Here is an 18,692-nt window from a genome sequence, read left to right on the forward strand (position 1 = left end):
TTCCTAGTTTTTTAATATAACCTCTCAATTCTGTTTCCTTAACTCTAAAATGTGGATAATACTAATATTACTTCATAGTGGGGATTATGTCATAATACGTTCTGAAACTTGTTCATGATGCACCCATTATATACAGCCAAGATCTTTCCATAGCCATACACTCAGGTCCAATGCATTATTGTTTAAAGCTGCTGGTTGTTATATTCCATGGATGTATTAGAATTTATTTAATCAGTTTTCCCTGGATGTCATATACTTGGAGTCATATGGGATGTAACCTTTTTAGACTGGCTTCTTTCACTTAGTAATATGCATTTAAATTTCCTCCATGTCTTTTCATGGCTTAATAGCTCATTTCTTTTTCTTTTTTAGCATTGAATAATATTGCATCATCTGGAAGTAGAGTTTATTTATCCATAATTCACCTATTGAGGACATCTTCATTACTTCCAGGTTTTAGCAATTATGAATGGAGCTATTATAAATATTTCTGTGCAGATTTTTGTCTTGACACAAGTTTTTACCTCCTCTGGGTAGCTACCGAGGAGTGTGATTGTTAGATCATATGTTAAGAGTATGTGTAGCTTTGTAGGAACCTGTCAACCTGTTTTTCCAAAGTGCCCATACCACCTTGCATTCCCACTAGCAATGAAAGAGAGTTCTTGTTCCATTGCCTTGCCAGTGCTTGGTGTCATCAGTGTTGGGATTTTGGCTATTCTAATAGGTGTAGGGTTGGGTCTCGTGGTTGTGATTTGCAATTCCCCAATGACCTATGATGTGGAACATCTTTTCATTTGCTTATTTGCCCTCTATATATCTCCCTGGGTTAGATATCTGTTAAGGTCTTTGGCCTATTTTTAATTAGGTTGTTTGTATTTTCACTGTTAAGTTTTAAGAGTTCTTTATATATTCTGGATAACAGTCCTTTATCAGATATGTCTTTTGTATATATTTTTCTCCCTACTGGTGAAATTGAAGTATCTCATTTCCATAGCCACTGAGCTGATTGTACAAGAAAAACAGTTTGGTTGACATTTTAGGCATGTGGCAGCCATAAGCAGTTCTAAATAGGGAATTCTTGTGATCATAGAGCAAAGAGCCTATGACATCAGCCAACAACAATGCAGAAATCCTAAAGTAGAAAAGCCACAGGGCTTGTTCTTCTGAACGCTATATGGAAAATATCCCTAGAAAATAGAATTAAAATTTGTTTAGGAATTGTTCTCAGTCTAATTAAAAATATACATTTTTTTAAAGATTTTATTTATTTATTTGACAGACAGAGATCACAAGTAGGCAGAGAGGCTGGCAGAGACAGAGAGAGGGGGAAATAGTCTTCCTGCTGAGCAGAGAGGCAGAGAGCCCAGGACCATGGGATCATGACCTGGCTGAAGACAGAGGCTTTAATCCACTGAGCCAGCCAGGAGCCCCTACATTTTTTTACCAAGAAAATTTTTAGATATAAGTGAAGGCACTTAAATCCCAGTATGTAAATTGGAGATTTGAAATAAACAGCTCTAGGGGCGCCTGGGTGTCTCAGTTAGTTAAGCGTCTGCCTTCAGTCTTAGGTCATGGTCCTGGAGTTCTGGGATTGAGGGACTGAACCCTGAATTGGGCTCCCCAATCAGCGGGAAGTCTGCTTCTCCCTCTCCCTCTGTTGCCCATACACATTCTCTCTCTCTCAAATAAATAAAATCTTTTTTAAAAATTAAAATTAAAAAAAAGAAATAAAAAGTTCTAGTTTCTCTTTGAAGTTTATTTTACGTTGAAAATTAAACACATACACTCTAGTTGTATGGTTTGATTACAAATTATTGTACTTTTTCTGTTCTACCTCCTACAGATTAGATAACACTGCAGTGAATATCTTGTTATAACAAAATATTGGACCTTTAGTTGATGTTTAAAAATATGTTTTAGGGGCACCTGGGTGGTTCAGTTATTAAGCATCTGCCTTCAGCTCAGGTCATGATCCCAGTGTCCTGGGATCGAGCCCCACATCGGGCTCCCTGCTTGGCAGGAAGCCTGCTTCTCCCTCTCCCACTCCCCCTGCTTGTGTTCCCTTTCTCGCTGTATCTCTCTATGTCAAATAAATAAATAAAATCTTTTAAAAAAAAGTTTTAGATAAGACTAATCAGTATTCAACTCAAAAATCCAGGGCAACAACAGAAAGTTCTTGTTTAGGCTCTTGGTCTATAAAAGGGACTGATCATATCTGGGCTTAAAATACTGATTCTTAATGTTTTGGGATTAAGATTCCACTAAAACCAGAAATACCTGCAAAAATACAGATCTATATGTATAAGGGAAATCCTGTCTACAATTTTAGGGGTTCATGTATTTGCGGTTTCCCATACAGAGGTGCACAACCCTATCTCTGGTGGTTTGTTATGGGGATTCATCTGGAGGAGGAGGGCACTTTTACTAACCAAACAAACATACCTTCTGCCTAAACTGGCTTTCCCCACTCCCTAATGAATCCGGCCTAAATCAAGCTACTCTTAACCCAAACTAGCAAATTTTCTCAATACTCAAAAGTAGTTAAGTGAGAAAAAGAGAAAATGTTTTCTAATCACTTGCCATAGCTCATTGGTAGCACCATCATTTCCCGAACTGAATGACCCTGGTTCCCAAAAATAACTCCAGGGCTATTTAACTGCTTATACTTGGCATATTCTTCATTCTTATTTGGGAAAGCACATTCCCTTCTCCAGCTGAAGAAACTCAGTGTCTGAAAAGAGCTGCCTAAAAACACTTCTCCCTCTGGGCTCTTAAAAATGTTCAGCATCTGAATGCTGGCAGGGAGAGCTCACACCCAGTGGAGGCCATACTCTGTGGACTGAGCAACAGAAAAATGGGGACGCTATATATGGAAAACAGGAAGCAGAACTCGTTGAGGCAGCCTCACTTATAAGTGACCCTTATTTAAAGCCATAATCCAGCAACTGTTATCTAGAAAAGGAAAAGACTTAATAGCTTAGCCTGAGTTATAAGGGACACAGTGCAAATCAGGCCAGACCGTTCTGACATTTCCACCTTACTTTTAAATAAGCAAAAGAGTAAAGTTCCAACTAAAGCCTCAGGACAATCTAGTCAAATACACGGACACATATGATGTATACAGAGTTGGTAGCTGCCTTGCAGCAAACTGAATTTTTCACGGTTACTCTGGCAATTAGGGTATTGAGGGTTGTTCATGAAATCAAAGTCCCCAAGCCAAAAAAAACAAGTTGCAAAATAAAAGCACTTCCAGTTTCTCTGCATTATAGAATTATTTGCATGTTATTTGTCTATTTGGAGACAGAAAAAGAAGGAACTGGAAGGACTGTCTCACTCTTTCTTGTTTTTCTAAAAGTCAGTTAATTCCCAGGGCCACTGCTTTTTCTTTAACCAAAACACACAAATTCACATTTTAATAGAGGGATTTTAGTTTCTTTTTTCTTTTCTTAGGAAAAGTTTCTTTTCTTAGGAAGGAAATAGGGTTATTTATGATTAAGAAGCTCTTCATAAGATTCATAAGATTTATGATTAAGAAGCTCTTCTACATTAGTATTATAAGACATCATCAGCAACTTTTATTCTTTCTCTCCCCTTTGTCCCTTTTTTAATATTTAAAGAGGAATTACCTTCTAACTCACTGGAGGTGGCAGGTGAGGAAAACATATCTAGGTCTCTCTGCAGAAATAGTTCTTAGAAAAGTTGCTGTTGACTTAGCCACTGTCAATCAATTTGTTCCAGAACCCATCACATACATTTATAATGATATTTAAAACACAAGTTTGGGACACCTGAGTGGCTCAGTCAGTTAAGCGTCTACCTTCAGCTCCTGTCATGATCCCAGGGTCCTGCAATCTAGCCCCATGCTGGCTTCTCCCTCCTCTCCCCCCACCCCACGCTCACTTTCACTATCTCTGTCTCTGTCTCTCTCTCAAATAAATAATTAAATAAAATCTTAAAAATAAATAAATAGGGGCGCCTGGGTGGCTCAGTGGGTTGGGGCCTCTGCCTTCGGCTCAGGTCATGATCCCAGGGCCCTGGGATCGAGTCCCATGTCGGGCTCTCTGCTTTGCGGGGATCCTGCTTCCTCCTCTCTCTCTCTCTCTCTGCCTGCCTCTCTGCCTACTTGTGATCTGTCAAATAAATAAATAAATAAATAAAACACAAGTCTTGTTGACCGACCAGCCTACTTTTCAAAGATTTTCCTCAATTAAAACTCTTATTGGGGTATTTTCATTATTAGGAACTCCTTCATTTAGCACACTCATCCCCGCAGTTTCCCCCCATCATTGATGTTAGAATTGGTTTTCACCTGTAAATCTGGAACTTGATTTTTAATGTGTCCCCATGGATTCCCTATGAGTTTGTAAAATTATTTCTCATTCCTTATTGTCTGGACGCTCTTATGTATTGGATGACCATAGAATCTATCATTCATATCCGGATGTAATTTTGGGAACGAAAGGGGTGCTATTAATAATTATGCTTGGACAACAAACTCTGGCTATCTTGGGCATACCAGGACAGAGAGTCTCCCTGCTTATTTAAAAGCGATCTGATGTGGATTGTGCCAGAGTGTACCAGTCAACAGCCAACACCAAGAAACATTTGGTCTTAGGTATACTCCTGTTCTTACAATGCAAGTATTTATCCTTTGTTCTAACCACACAGGATCCTCTAATGCTTATTGCACTTTGAAAATGATTTATAACTGAACACGTACTAAACTATTTGCCCATAAATGTTTATATTGTTTAAGGTTGTTTCCACTGCCAAAGATTGAAAAGCCTTCAAGTAATCATGGGGTGATTTGTGGCTTACTGAACAGGGTCATGTTGAGAGGGTAAGTCCCAAGACTGCTCAAAGTGCAAAAGAAATACAGCTATCCACTCTTGAAGCCAAAATCGACTTACTCACTCCCCATCTTGGATTTCATAATCATGGGATTAAATATAACCTGTTAGATCTAAAGGTCAGTAATCAAACTGTGATCCCACTGTTTAAAAGAGATAATCGAGTTCCTAAGCACCTTTAGTTTCTTTTGTGCCTCACTAAATATTAGTGGTTCCTTTCATTTTTGTAAGCCTATCCTTTAATCATACATGGAAGTAGGGATTAAAGGTAGATTGAAGGGAACCTTTGTATCCAACAGTCTTTGCCAGTGAGCAACATTGAAACTTCGCTTTGGAAAACAGTAGATGAATAAAGATACAGAGCTTTCCTTTTAGGATTTATTTATTCTAGAGAGAGAGGGCTGGGTGAAGAGAAGAGGGAGTGGGAGGGAGAAACCCAAGCAGACCTGACGCTGAGTGCAGAGCCTGACACGGGGCTCAATCTCATGACCTTGACATCAGGACTTGAGCTGAAACCAAGAGTCGGATCCTTAACCCAACTGTGCCACCCAGGTGTCCCGAACAGAGGTACATTTCAAGGAACATATAGTAGTATGGTGACAAAACTAAAGGAAATACCAACTTTTAATTATCAGACATAACAACTTATGAGATGGAAGAAGACAACTGATAACTGGAGACAGTATAGGTACAACGTCATTTGTTTGAAAGTTAAGGTACCAATAGATATCCTAGCATGATATGATCTAGCAGTGTGACTTACACTATTCCTACTTACTAGGACTTCCTGTTCAGCATGGTAAAACAGACCAATCCTTTTTTTTTTAAGTAGTCATAAATTTCATAGTTCGCCAACTATTCATGAATAGTTATATGAAATCACCTGTACAGCATACTCCTGACCAATTACTGTTTTTCTGATAACATGTTTTTTTTTTTTTTAATTTCTCTTTTTTTCAAGGCTCAGGAGTTCTGCACATAAATTGCTACTCACACTTCAGTTTAGCCAAATGTTCTAACCTGGCCCCAAGGGAGCAAAAGGACCTTTTATGCATTTATCAAATATTAGCTGAGCCCTTACCATGTGCCCTGAAACAGTGTTTGATACTGGGATTAGAGAGATGATTCGACTGCCCTTGAACTAATTTAGTTTAGGGTTGTACATATCTAAACCTCATAATATTGTGTTGGCAAAGATGCCTCCTCAAATCACACACAGGGAAAAAAATTCTGGGAAATGTAGTGCAAATCAATTCTGTTTTATCTTTTTTTTTTTTAAAGATTTTATTTATTTATTTGACAGAGAGAGATCACAAGTAGGCAGAGATGCAGGCAAGAGAGAGGAGGAGGAGGAAGCAGGCTCCCTGCTGAGCAGACAGCCCGATGCGGGGCTCTGATGCGGGGCTCAATCCCAGGACCCTGGGATCATGACCTGAGCTGAAGGCAGAGGATTTAACCCACTGAGCCACCCAGGTGCCCTCTGTTTTATCTTTGAACTTCAGTCTCCTATGTTGAGACCAGGCTACTTCTGATTAATTTTGAACAGTGGTGTAACCAACAATCCAAGAATCCCAAATTCTTTAAATCCAAGAATGTTGAGGTCTTGTGGCAGCTTAACTATTGGGATAGTAATACAGAAACATCATTTACCCTCCTCCATTAAGTGGGAAAAATCATGTTCATTTCTTCATTAATCTCTTTAGAGATTATCTAACAGATTTGTTTTCCTGGTGAGCGAAATGCAAACTTTCCATAGGCAGGATTATTTTATTTTCTCTTATTTAAAATTGGCAGCCAAATGGGCATCTTAGCTTCTAATTTCCTCCACGTGAAACGCTACTTCTCGGTTTCACAAATCTTATTTGAACTCTATTCCCAGCAGGGTGCTGCAAACTGGCCAGGTGGCAGGGCACAACGTTTTCTGTTAACGGGATGGCAGCTTGCCAGCAGCATATTCTGAATTACTGGGTTTCAGTATGATGTTGGGTGGTACAAGTTTCAATCCTTTTATCAAAATGTGTCCAGCCTGTCTCATAATGAATGTTTCCCTTCTCTTTCAAATGTTCCTTCTCCCGCACTCATCTCCACCTACTAAAAAAAAAAAAAAAAAAATGAAGAGAAACAGACACTCCATTCTTATGGAAGAGACTTTTCCTCCTGTCGCTGTTCCCCATAAATGGACCTCCAGATTAATCTAACAAAAGCAGATTCCTCACTCACCAGTTTTTTTTTTCTCTAAAAGTTTCCTAAAAACCCATCTTCCTTGGCATCGCCCTCCTTCCTGTCTTCACCACTTCATAGACTCAGGGCAAGCAAACGATCGCTCCAGAAAACAGGGTTAACTTTAGCGAATTCCCTTCCGGAAGTGAAACGTTTTGGTCCCCACGAAGCCCTGTAGGGTAGGTGGCTGTCTCGGCTCCCGGGACAATCCTGGGCTAAAGGGACCTTTGGGTGTGGCTTTGGGGAAGCAGAATGTAAGCCCGAAAAGGAGTCCAGGCCCAGGTTCCCTGCGGCCCATCCAGTCTTCTCTCACGCGGGCTCCCAGAGCGCAGCACTGGGGCTCACCCCAACGCTTCCGTCCCTTGGCAGGAAAGGAAACTGAGGCACGGCGAAGGCCGGCCGAGTCCCACGCCCCGCCCTCCGCGACTCCCCCAGGCCCTCCCGCCCCACTCCTTTGTCCAGGCCGCGGTCTTCCTGCCTCCTCCTCCGCCCCGCCGTCACCTCCTCGCCTCCGGCGCGGCTGACGCGTCCAGGCAGGAATGCGTTTCCGGAGGGAGAGCGCGGCGGCGGCGGCCTGAGGAGCAGGATCGGCCACGCCGAGGAGGCGGTGCCGCGGGGGTCGTTTCCTGCCGGGAGGCGGTCCTACTCTCCTCCTCCCACCCCCGAGAAGGAGGAGGAGCCGCCGCCGCAGCCCGCCGCGCCCGAGAGCCTGGAGGCCGCGCCAGCCCACGGGAGAGACCGAGCGGGAGCCGCGGAGCAGCAGGCCCGAGCCGAGCGCACCGGGGCCTGGACACCGCCCGGAGAAAGTAAGCGCCTTGGAGGGGGCGGGGCGGGCGGCGGCCGCGGGGCTCCGGAGTGCCGCGGGACCTCGGGCGGTCAGCCGCGGGCCGGGCCCCGCGTTGGGGGGACGTCGGGGCCCGGTGGGCCGCCGGGGCCGGGGCGTGGGTGGGGGCGGAATGCTTGCCCTGGGGCGGCAGAGGAAGTCCGGGCGGGCGGCCGTGCTCCCGGCTTCTCCCGCCGCCCTTCTTGCCCTCCCCAGGCGCGGGCGGCCCGAGGGCGCGGAGCCAGCCCAGCCGCGTTGCGAGGGGGGAGGGTCGCGGGCCTGGGCGCTGTCACGTCGGGGCCGGGGTCGGCGGGGGACCCGGACGCGCGAGCAGCCCTTCGGACACCTGCCATTCGCAGCGAGCCTTCCCGGCTCGTGGCCTGGGCTCCGTGGCGCGGGCTGACCCCGCGCGGTGCCCAGGTTTTCGTCCTCGCCTCCGCCGCGCACAGGTGAGAAGGCGAGTGGAGGCCTCCCAGGGACTCGACGCTTTAGGACTTTGAACGAACTTTGACGGTTTCCCTTTGTTTCCATTCCTGTCGCCGGCTGCTTTTCTCTGAGCAGTGTTGAGTTGAGTAATTCGCTTCCAACTTCCAGAAGTTGGGCCCAGCCTTCAGGGCCTGTGGCCTGGGAGGAATTGTAGGGTGGGCCCTAACAAAAGTTGGCACCGTGGAGCCGCTAGGAAAGGAAGGCGCGGTGTTGGCATATATATACACATATATATACATATGTATATATATGTGTGTGTGTGTGTATATTTCCACTTAATGTTTATGAGGCCGCACTTGAGTGTGAGGTCCCTCAGCAGTGCGAGTCCCAGGCGCTCCGCAAGATTCAGTGCCGGACCCGCTCCTGGTGCCATCTTACTACGTGTCAATTCTTGGGCTTCCTAACAAGTTGTGGTTTTAAGAACACCAGTATTTTATGCCTAAGTCATTTTTATTTCCCCAGATTTGTGCTTGGGAGTCGAAATCTTGCACAGTAAACTACCCTCTTTAGGCTTCCATTTCCTCATCTGTAAAATGGGAACAAGAATATCCACACTAATAATAAAAGTAGCTATTATAGTAAGGACAGTGTGGGCCATGCTTAGCTGTAGGCACTTTATCTGTATTTTCTCATTTTATCCTGGAACCGATACAATGAGGTAGGTGCCATTTTTATCCCCATTTTACAAATGAAGAAACTGAGGCACAGGAAGCCTAAGTAAGTTGCCTGTGATCATCCAGCTAGTGAGTGGAGAACCCATGGGGTCTAGCAGCTGAGCCCATGTTTGAACCTTCCATAACTACAGTATACTTGTGAAAATCCAATGTAATACATAAAACAGTTCAGAGTCGAGTAGGTGTTGAATAAATATGACTTCTTTTCATCTCTTCTTGATAAATTAAAAAGATTTTTAGAAAAAAATCAGGATGTAATTGATAACATCATTAGCAAGGATTCTTTGGGGCCCAGTCCACATAGATATTTATGTGGGTAGAATTACTGGGTGGTTATTTTTTGTTGTTTTGATGGTGCAAAAATAATGTACAATGAATTTTGATTAGGCATCTTTTTAAATGTATACCCTTAGGTTATATTAATAGACCACATTTAGAAATGATTAATAAATTTTAGATGAAGTTTAGCTTATTCTATATTTGGGGACATCTACATCCAGAGGGGATAGGACATAAGAGTTCCACTACAGTGTTCATATTTTTAAATAGTTTTTGTTCTTTGATCAATATTAGATGAGTGACTTAAGATAATGAAGTCATACACAGGAAACGGAAGAAACAAATCAGTAGTTTGGAGACAGGTCTCTGAGGAAAGAGCCATTAATTTATCCTAAAAAATATAAAATGGAAGATGTTCTGAGAATGTTAGCTAAAAAGACAGGGGATGTGGTTAATACTTCTGTAAATAGAAAGCAAGTCAACTCCAAATTAAGGCATCTGTGTTGGCTTCACAGACCTGAAATATTGTTTTTGTAATGTTAATGCTTTTTAAAAGAATGCTAAATTCTATATTATGATTTTATGTTATTATAATACCCTCAATAATCTGTATGTGAAAAAGTATAGAATCAACAATATTGAAAACTGCTAGATTTAGTAATTTTAACAATCATTTAGTTTTTTCCTTAACTTTCTAGTCAGTATAATTAAAATCTGGCCCCAGTTTCCATCACTGAATGAATATGGAGTTCTATATTGTTAACGATAAATTCCTAACACCGGGAGCTTCTCTGGGGACATCTGGTCACTTTGTAATAGAATTAATCAGTTTAATGTGCTAGTTTTAATGGAATGCTTGCCACATAATAGCTTTATTGTTCGGATTCTTGCCAAATAAATTGTGGCGTACAGCATGGGGGGAGTAGTATAATAGTCTACCTCAGAAAAATATTTTTCTTTAATATTCGGTTGGTGCACTGGTCTGCTCTTAACTACACTGCTGGAATGATGAGATGAAACATCTTCTGCCTGTTCAAAGTTGCAGAACTTCTGAGTTCTGAGATTTTCAGTTTCTCAATGTGTAACAAGCCGAAAGTGTCGGAGGATTTATATGGACTCTTGTTAAATTTAGAAGATTTCCCCACTCTGCGTGGAAAGTTAGGATGCGTTAGGTTGTAGGTAGAACCCTAGAGGACTGTATTGTGCAAATGTGTAAATGTCTCTTGTTGTATTAGCAGGTCTCTTCTAACTTTGGTTATATATTGCAGGATTTTTGTCCTTTTTTGTTGTAGTGGGTGTCTTGGGGAAGGGCGATGGGTTGACAGGGATAGGAGTAAGGAAGAGTGCATTAGTCTTCAGCATCCTGAAATGGTAGCAGTATCTATAAATGTAGAAAGCTGAAAAAATACTATGGTATGTACTTGGGTTAAAGGAGGTGTAGTCCACAAAACCCAGAATATTAGCAACCTTATTGGGTAGGTGAAAAAAATGTGGTATCTCTTCTTTAGGAGCCGTGTGCAAAAAAAGGAGCCAAACTGTATTAAATTTCTCTTCTTTACAGAGGTGGCTAATTGTAGGACTTACAGAGTTATGTTTATAAAATAATACAGAGTGAGTTTTTAGAAGTCAGCTACTTTTAAACTTAATTTTTGGTTTGTGGTCTTTGATGGTAAGGTTAACTGTATTTAGCAATATGCTAAATTGTGTATATCATCTTGAAATATGTGTGTATGAGTAAAAAGAAATGGCTTCAAATATCCATGCTACATACCTAAACACACACACACACACACCCATATAGATGTATATGTATATATGTTTTACTAACTGGACTAGTGTCATTATACATCTCTAAAGTACAGGTTCCTAGACCCCAGGGACGTATAAAATGACTCATTGAACTATAGGAAGAAAATATGAGGCTTAATATCATATATACATATGCATACATATTTTTAATCTTATTTAAAGTTTAAAATTTTTGTTATTTTTAATATCTTATTATATTGCTATAAAAATACATGTATTTTAACTTATAAATAAACACATACTTTGGGTATATGTTAGCTCAGAAATCTTTTCAATGATACAAGTGAGTGATCAAAAAGCTCTGGAAATCATTGCTGTAGGGGGTGCTTTGGGTGTCGATACAAGCACTACTGTATTCAGGAGGGAGAATTGATGGGACTTGATGTCTCAAGTAAGAGAGGTGAAGGAAACCCAGAGTGACACAGGTTTCTGGTTAGGTGGTGTCATTTCCCAGGACAGGCAGTATGATCACAACGGGGTGGTACTGGTTGACTCGAAGGAGGGGAAATGATGAATTTATAACACCGAGTGTTTTTAAAAGTGACTTGGTAGAGGTGTCCAGGAGCTCAGTTGAATACACAGATTATGAGCTCAGAACAAGAAGTCTGGTTGGGAGATTCAGATTCTGGGATTCTTAGTCTGTAAGTGCTAGTTGAAGCTCTGGGCTGCTGCTGAGAACACCAAAGGAGAGTATGCAGAGTGAAAGGGGGCCAGGCAGAAAGCCTGGGAACACTTAAAAACAGTCTAGGGCTGGTTGGAGGAACAGGAATCCAGGAAAGCATTTCCTGCCCCGTTTCTTTGAATTCCTAATTCCTTTGTGTGACAGTCTAGTGAGTGACTTGGGTCTTTGGGAGCTTTTTCTGTGATTGGCATGTTTGAGGTAAAGACAAAAGGACTTACTAGTCATTTTAGACTCGTCATTAGAAGAGCCGTTTGATGTACTAAAGGCTTTGTGATTGGGAGGTGGTAAACCTGGGGTTCAGTGTAAGCTGTGCCGCTGAGTTCCTCTGTGACCTTGGCTGGAATACTTTGCCTTCTGGGGCTTTGGTTTCTGCAGCTACACCATCAAGAAGTGGTCTGTAGGTTTCCTTCATTCTGTCATTCTCTGAGTTCAAGGATAGCTACCACTCAACCCAGGCAGTGTGGAGCGCCCCTCTTCTCCCATGAGCAACCATTTTCTTGTGTCACCAGAGAGGAGGGGTGCTGTGGCAGATTATGGCTTTAAGAAAACCTGCCAGCGTTGACCAGCCACATCTATTATTGTGAGCCCTCGTCCGATGTAACTCTGCTGTGTGTTAACCTTTTAATCCGTCAGTGTACTGAGTGCCAGTTATTTGAAAAATGCTGTGCTCAGTGGTTGTAGATCAAGCAGTTGACATGGACTTTGCTGTTGAGTATGTCGTCTGGTTAGGACAAGTTGTGTTTAATCTAGGGAAACATAACAAGTACCAAAGAATATTTTACACAAGGTACTATACCAGATAATTTTCTGTAGTACATTTTGAGAAAAAGATCAGCCTTTGGCTTAAGTGGTTTTGGAATGCATTATAAAGGAGCCTGGAGGGGCACCTGGGTGGCTTAGTGGGTTAAGCCTCTGCCTTCGGCTCAGGTCATGGTCTCAGGGTCCTGGGATCGAGCCCCACATCTGGCTCTCTGCTCAGCAGGGAGCCTGCTTCTCCCTTCCTATCTGCCTGCCTCTCTGCCTACTTGTGATTTCTCTCTCTGTCAAATAAAAAATTAAAAAAAAAAAATAAAGGAGCCTGGAATGGTATGAATAAAGATATGCACAATAGATGGGTGACCTATTCCAAGGACAGTATAAGTAGAAGGCAGAATTCAGCTAATTTAGCAAATATTGTTTGACTACTCAGCGTGTGTGCTCGTACACACGTGTGTACGTGTGCACACAAGTATCTGTTGAAGGCCTGGATTTTGTCCTCCCTCTAGTCTTGAAGTGGTTCACAGACATGAGTACAATTAGTTATGATAGAAGTTTGTATTAAAACTATATTATTGAGCATCACTGAAACTGAAGGTTTGTCATTTACTATGCTAGACACTTAAGAAGATGTTTTAGGACCATAAAGAAAGGAGTAGTTAATTCTGCTTATTGTGGTTGGTAAAGAGATGAAGAGCCAGTGAAAGCCAGAAAAACAAAAAAAAAAAGAAAAAGAAAAGTTAGCATTTTTATTTCACTATAGGGAATGTAGTTTCAGTGGATGAGGAAAGTATTTACATGAAAAATTTATTAGGAGCATTCAGTGTATAAATGTTTACTGAGTGAATATATGAGTAAATTTTCTTACTCTTTGTGAAACTCAGAATAGTAATTTAGTGATGCTCGAATATTTTATAGTTAATGTATGATTTATTTCGTATTATTGTAGTGCTTCTCTGGAGGGGTCATTGTAGGTCATACTTCATTGCTGGAGGAGGAGGTTTTAGTTTGAAAAAGTATGTTTGTTATATTGGGGAAAAAAAAACAAAAAAAAAACAATAGGGAATAGATTTGTACTTGTTAAAGGAGCACAGGTTTAAAATGATTGAAACCGTTTATTAAGTAGTCACTCAGGTTCTTACCGTTGGAAACCTGTGACTAGTGAATGAGTTGGAAAGCAGGAAGCAAATTCAGTAATTAAGTAAAATGTGACCGGCAGATCACCATAAAAATATGTGTTGCTAAGAGCTTTTACACTGATGATCATATTTTACTTTTGCAGCAGTTCTGAGGTAGGTATTATTTTCAGCTTTGTGCTGACTACAATGAGAAATTTGTTTATCCCTATGTTTAGTTTTTAAAACATTTGTTACATATTTAAAATAGACCTAGCACTGTGCTTGTTCCACTCTATAGGGCAGAGAGGGAGGAGCTGTGGCAAAAGGTATAGTCAAAAGTTATTAAACTTTTGATCAAGTAAGAATTTTGGAGTGATCCACCTAAAAGTAGAAAAAATCACACAATTTGGGAACTTACTTTACAGTTCTCCTTAATTAAAATAATGTAGAACAGATGTTAAACAAGTGCTTTTTTGATACCATTACCGGTTTTGCTAGCTCCATTTACAATTATCTTTATAAACAGCCCAAAGTAAAATTGCTCAAACAAAACCGTTACTAACATACTCTTTTCTCCATTCAGAGAAGGGCAAAATCTGTAGCTGTAGCAGGTGTAGAGAAGAACAGCTCACTAGGCAGGTTTGAAAAATATCACTTCCTAGGTAATATCCAGTGCAAGGGAGCTTGGGAGAATTAACTTCAGGTAACTTGCCATGCTCATTTTGAATCAGGCTTTAAAATATTATGGCTTGATAGTTTTGTTTCAAGTGTCTTCTGCTTGTATTTTAAGTCTGTCCTTTAGACTTGAGTTTATTAATGCCCCCTCACTGAGTTTTTAGTTTAATACTTTTTTTTTTTAAACCAGGTTAGCAGTTTATTATAAAAGGATGTATTTCATAAACAGCCAGATGGAGGAGATGCATAGGGCAGCCACCGGAAGTGCTACTCTCCCCAAATCTCCTCAGTTCACTGGCTGGAAAGCTCCCAATTCTTTTTTTTTTTTTTCCCTCCCATTTTCACGTAGATTCTCCTTTTTGAGGGGTGGTGGTAGTATACCAGTTACCTGTTTATGAGATCACTGTTGGCTCCATCGTGTTTCTGATTGGCCTGAATTACTTTGAATTCTGTGTGGTTTTTCTCAAGCATGCTCTTTGTGTTGTGTTGTTCCTGTTCCTGGTATTTATGAGTTCTATAAAGGATTTCAACTTAAGTTTCCTCCCTGAGTTTTCCTCTAGTTTTATGATCTTACTGTTTTTGACTGATCCCTGTGAGACCTATTTGAGATTTTCTAAATTCCTTCAAGAGCATAATAAATTCATCTCCATTTTCTCCTATTTGCAGAGAAGATTCTTCACTTCCTTTCATTTTTTCTTCTGTAGAAGTTTTTCCTGATTAAGTTCTGCACCCCCCCCCCCCCCCGCTGATTTATCTTTGAGGCGTTTTATGTGCCAACATGCAGTGTATCCGTTCTTTATCTTTCCTGTGCACTTGTGGGCTGGATGGTGGGTGACGGTGATTGATCTTCCATATTCACATTTCCTTGAAGAAGGTGGGTAGACCAGTTCCTAGTGATGAATTTTGCTTCAGTCTATTATTGTCATTTTCTTAAAGTATCTAGTCCTGTTATGGGCTGTTCTCAGGTTTCAGATTGTTTTGTGAGCCTGTTGCTTTGGAGCAGCCTAATCTTTGCCTTTGAGTTCATTAGCTTCAGGTGGATGTTGCTATTGGGTAAGAAAGAGTCAGTGCTCTTAAAAAGCACGTTTTTTTCTGCTGGCGGGAGTAGTGAATTGTAGAAAGGTTTGTAGTTCAGACTGCTGTTCTATAAGTTGTATCTTTGCCTTGGAGTACTTGGCCTCTTCTCTTTCTTATTTCCTCTTGTTTTTTCTTTCTTCTTCATCCTTTCTAAGTTTTGTTAATCATTAATTCTGCCTTCTTATTTGGGTCATAAACACTTTCATGGTCACCAGCGCATACCTCTTCCTGCCAGAGAAAGGGAAATAAAATGCTGAGTTCTAATTGTTCTTCCTCTAGGGGAAAGATGCTCTTGCCCCAGAGGAATGCATCCCCACACTCACCCTCAAATTTGATGGACTAGGGATAAGTGGGATTTCTGAGCACCTTCCATTTGGGCTCCCCCATCTGACTGCCCTGTGTATGGGGAGAAGTGGGAAGAGCTGCGTGTAAATTCTCTGAGGCTTTCAGTTTGGTTCTGTGTTGTTTTTATGCTCTGTATTGATTTTTAAATATTATTCTTTTATAGGTCTGTTTTTTCCCTTTTAAAAGCAGATATAGAAAACAATGATGGTGGAACAGGCTTGGGATGAATACAGCTGTGTTATATTTTTAGGAGAGATTTATGATATACCTCCATGTAGTTATCCTAATCTTTTCTACTTTTAGGTGAAAAGATTTTGAAATGTTATGACATAAAAAGGGAAGCAAATTCTGTTGTCTAAAAGAGAGTATTTGAAAGGTAAAAACCATTAACCTTTTTTATTAGAAACCTACTTCTATTGAAAGCTTGAGCTTTTGAATCAGACCTTGGTTCATATCCCAGCTTTGTCACTTAGTCTGGCTTTTTCTGCACAGTAGATTTGCAATAAGTATTTGCTGACTTAAATTTAATAAGTTGTGTTAAATAAAAATATACCCTTTTGCAAGGATTTGATAGGAAGAAATTTTTTGTGGATGACTTCTTTTTGTATTGGTTGGGGTTTTGGTACCTTATTTTAAAACTTGAAAGAAATCTAACTCACCACATTTTTTTTTAAATATTTTATTTATTTATTTGACAGACAGATCACAAGTAGGCAGAGAGAGAAGAGAGAAAGCAGGCTCCCTGCTGAGCAGAGAGTCTGATGCGGGGCTCAACCCCAGGACTCTGGGATCATGACCTGAGCCGAAGGCAGCGGCTTTAACCCTCTGAGCCACCCAGGCGCCCCTCACCACATTTTTAAAAGTAATTTTTCTCTAAACTGTAATTGTTCAGTTTCTACAAAAAGTTTCTAAAGATTTTATCTGTAAATGTAAAAGGAAATGCCATGTGAGTTACTTGTGGCAGTGTTAAAAATATTAAATACGTGTGTATTTAGAAGTTTGAATAGGACATAAAACCACACTTTGGTGAATAAAGGTGAGTTTAGAGTGGAGATTAAAATAATTCTGTACAGTTTTTGACAATGGGAACAGTGCACACAGTTCAGGCTGTTAACCACTAAAACAAAATTGTTTGGAGGAGGTGCTTAAGATGATTTATTGTTTAAGGAATGAATTATGACCCTGTAGATAAACTTGAATATGGTAAAAAGTAATACTAGGGTAAAACGCCTCTGTAGAAATCGAGGCACAAAACCTATGGGTACACTCAATATTGTACTCAGTATTGAAATTTGCCAGTTAAATTAACTTTTCTTGGCCTCCATTCAGTTTGAAGGACTAAGGAATAAACTCACAGAACATTATAAACCCTTTCTACCTTTATGCTTTGAGTCTGTTCTCACACTGGAAGGATGTTCTTTTTTTTAAATAGTGACTTGAGCAGGCCTTCAAAAAATTAGAGTTTAATGAAGCACAGACCCGGTGATAGCTTGTATGTAATTCAGATGGTCTGATTTCCCTTTCACCAGTGTGACCCTGGAGAGGTTATTTTACCTCTCTGTAATTTGGTTTCCTCATCTGTAAGCCAAAGGTAATATCATTCCTAACTGCACAGAGGTACTTGGAGAAGATAGCTGTTAATTATTTCTATGATTATTGCTACTATTGTAGTCATTTGAAAGTGTTGGAATAAAAATGAGATAACTTTTTGTTACAAATGAGCCTAAATCCTCAAAACTCAGTGTATTGTGTTATTCTTGTCTGTGCCTGCTCTATGCCTGCTCTGGATCTTTAAGCCTACCAGTCTTCCTCTTTTTCTTTGTAGTCTTCAGTGGGCAGCCACCCATGGCTGAAATCGCACTGGTACACAGTATTGGGATTCACCTTTTTAGTAGTAAGAGGTCTTTTCAGGGAAGTTTCCTTTCTTTTAGCCTCTCCTCTTTATTTCCCCTAGACAGAAGCCTCGAGTCATTCTCCTATATTTCTATTAGGTATGGTGTCTCCTACCGTGATCTCTTTTTTAAGGTACTCTCTGATACTCATGTTCAGAATTATCTGTATTTTGTCTAATGTAGTAATAGAAAACACTGAGATTCTGCTTTCTTATTATTTTACATACAAATTGTTAGAAAGCACATTAATTAGAATAATCCTTCTTAGATGTAGAACCTAAAATAAGGCTCCAATTATATTATTAATATAATTGGTGTCTGATATGATAGCATCTGATTAAACCTTATTGTCATACAGTATAATGACGTTTTGATACTGTATCCAAATAAGTATCTGAGTGGCTATAACAATGAGCATTAATCTTGTTTACAGTTGTTTTATTTCTAATGCATATCCTTTCTTCTAGATCTTGTTTCTCCCCGGAGTGCGTGAATCCAAAATTTTCTGGTTACAATTATGGTTGAAGAAAAGCAAAACCTTCAAATTAAGTTACTTCAGAGATTTGCATCCAGGCATTCTGGCTCCAAGTTGGTGTCCTCATCTCTGTGCTACCATGTTATTGTACACTGCTTGCCCTCCTTAAGCTTCCTGGTTTCGTTTTTGTTGTTTCTTGGATACCTCGGAATATTTTCAGTAATCTTTATCTTTAGTGTCTTTATTAAATAGTAAGATAATGTGCTCAATATAGAGAGAACACTGAGCGCTGACTTCTAGGGGAGATGGCAGTTCATAAGACAAGTCAGCCTCACGCATCTGTAGTAGATGGATAAGAGCTCCTTGTATCTTAAATACTAAATTTTGAAAACAAAGATTGTTTATATTTGAATTAGTGTATGTATCTGACTTAAATCACCTCCCCAGTTCTTGCCGTCATTGGGAGTCTTCAAGAATACAAGCAGGTAATACCTCTCATATTCTGGTCTAGCAGTTTTCTTGACTTTTTCA

General features: G+C 40.5%; 1 protein-coding gene across 2 annotated transcripts in view; it reads left to right on the top strand.

Annotated features, from left to right (window-relative positions):
• The first annotated feature begins 7,300 nt into the window (after positions 1–7,300).
• ITGB1 (integrin subunit beta 1) overlaps positions 7,301–18,692 on the top strand; it is a 44,867-nt gene continuing 33,475 nt past the window's right edge. For both annotated transcript variants that reach the window (XM_080811555.1, XM_080811556.1), the window contains exon 1: positions 7,301–7,876. The gene's annotated coding sequence lies outside the window, so the exon portion shown is untranslated. The remainder of the gene's footprint in view (positions 7,877–18,692) is intronic.

The sequence above is a fragment of the Martes martes genome, assembly GCF_963455335.1.
Source record: "Martes martes genome assembly, chromosome: 8".
Classification (NCBI taxonomy): Eukaryota; Metazoa; Chordata; class Mammalia; order Carnivora; family Mustelidae; genus Martes; species Martes martes.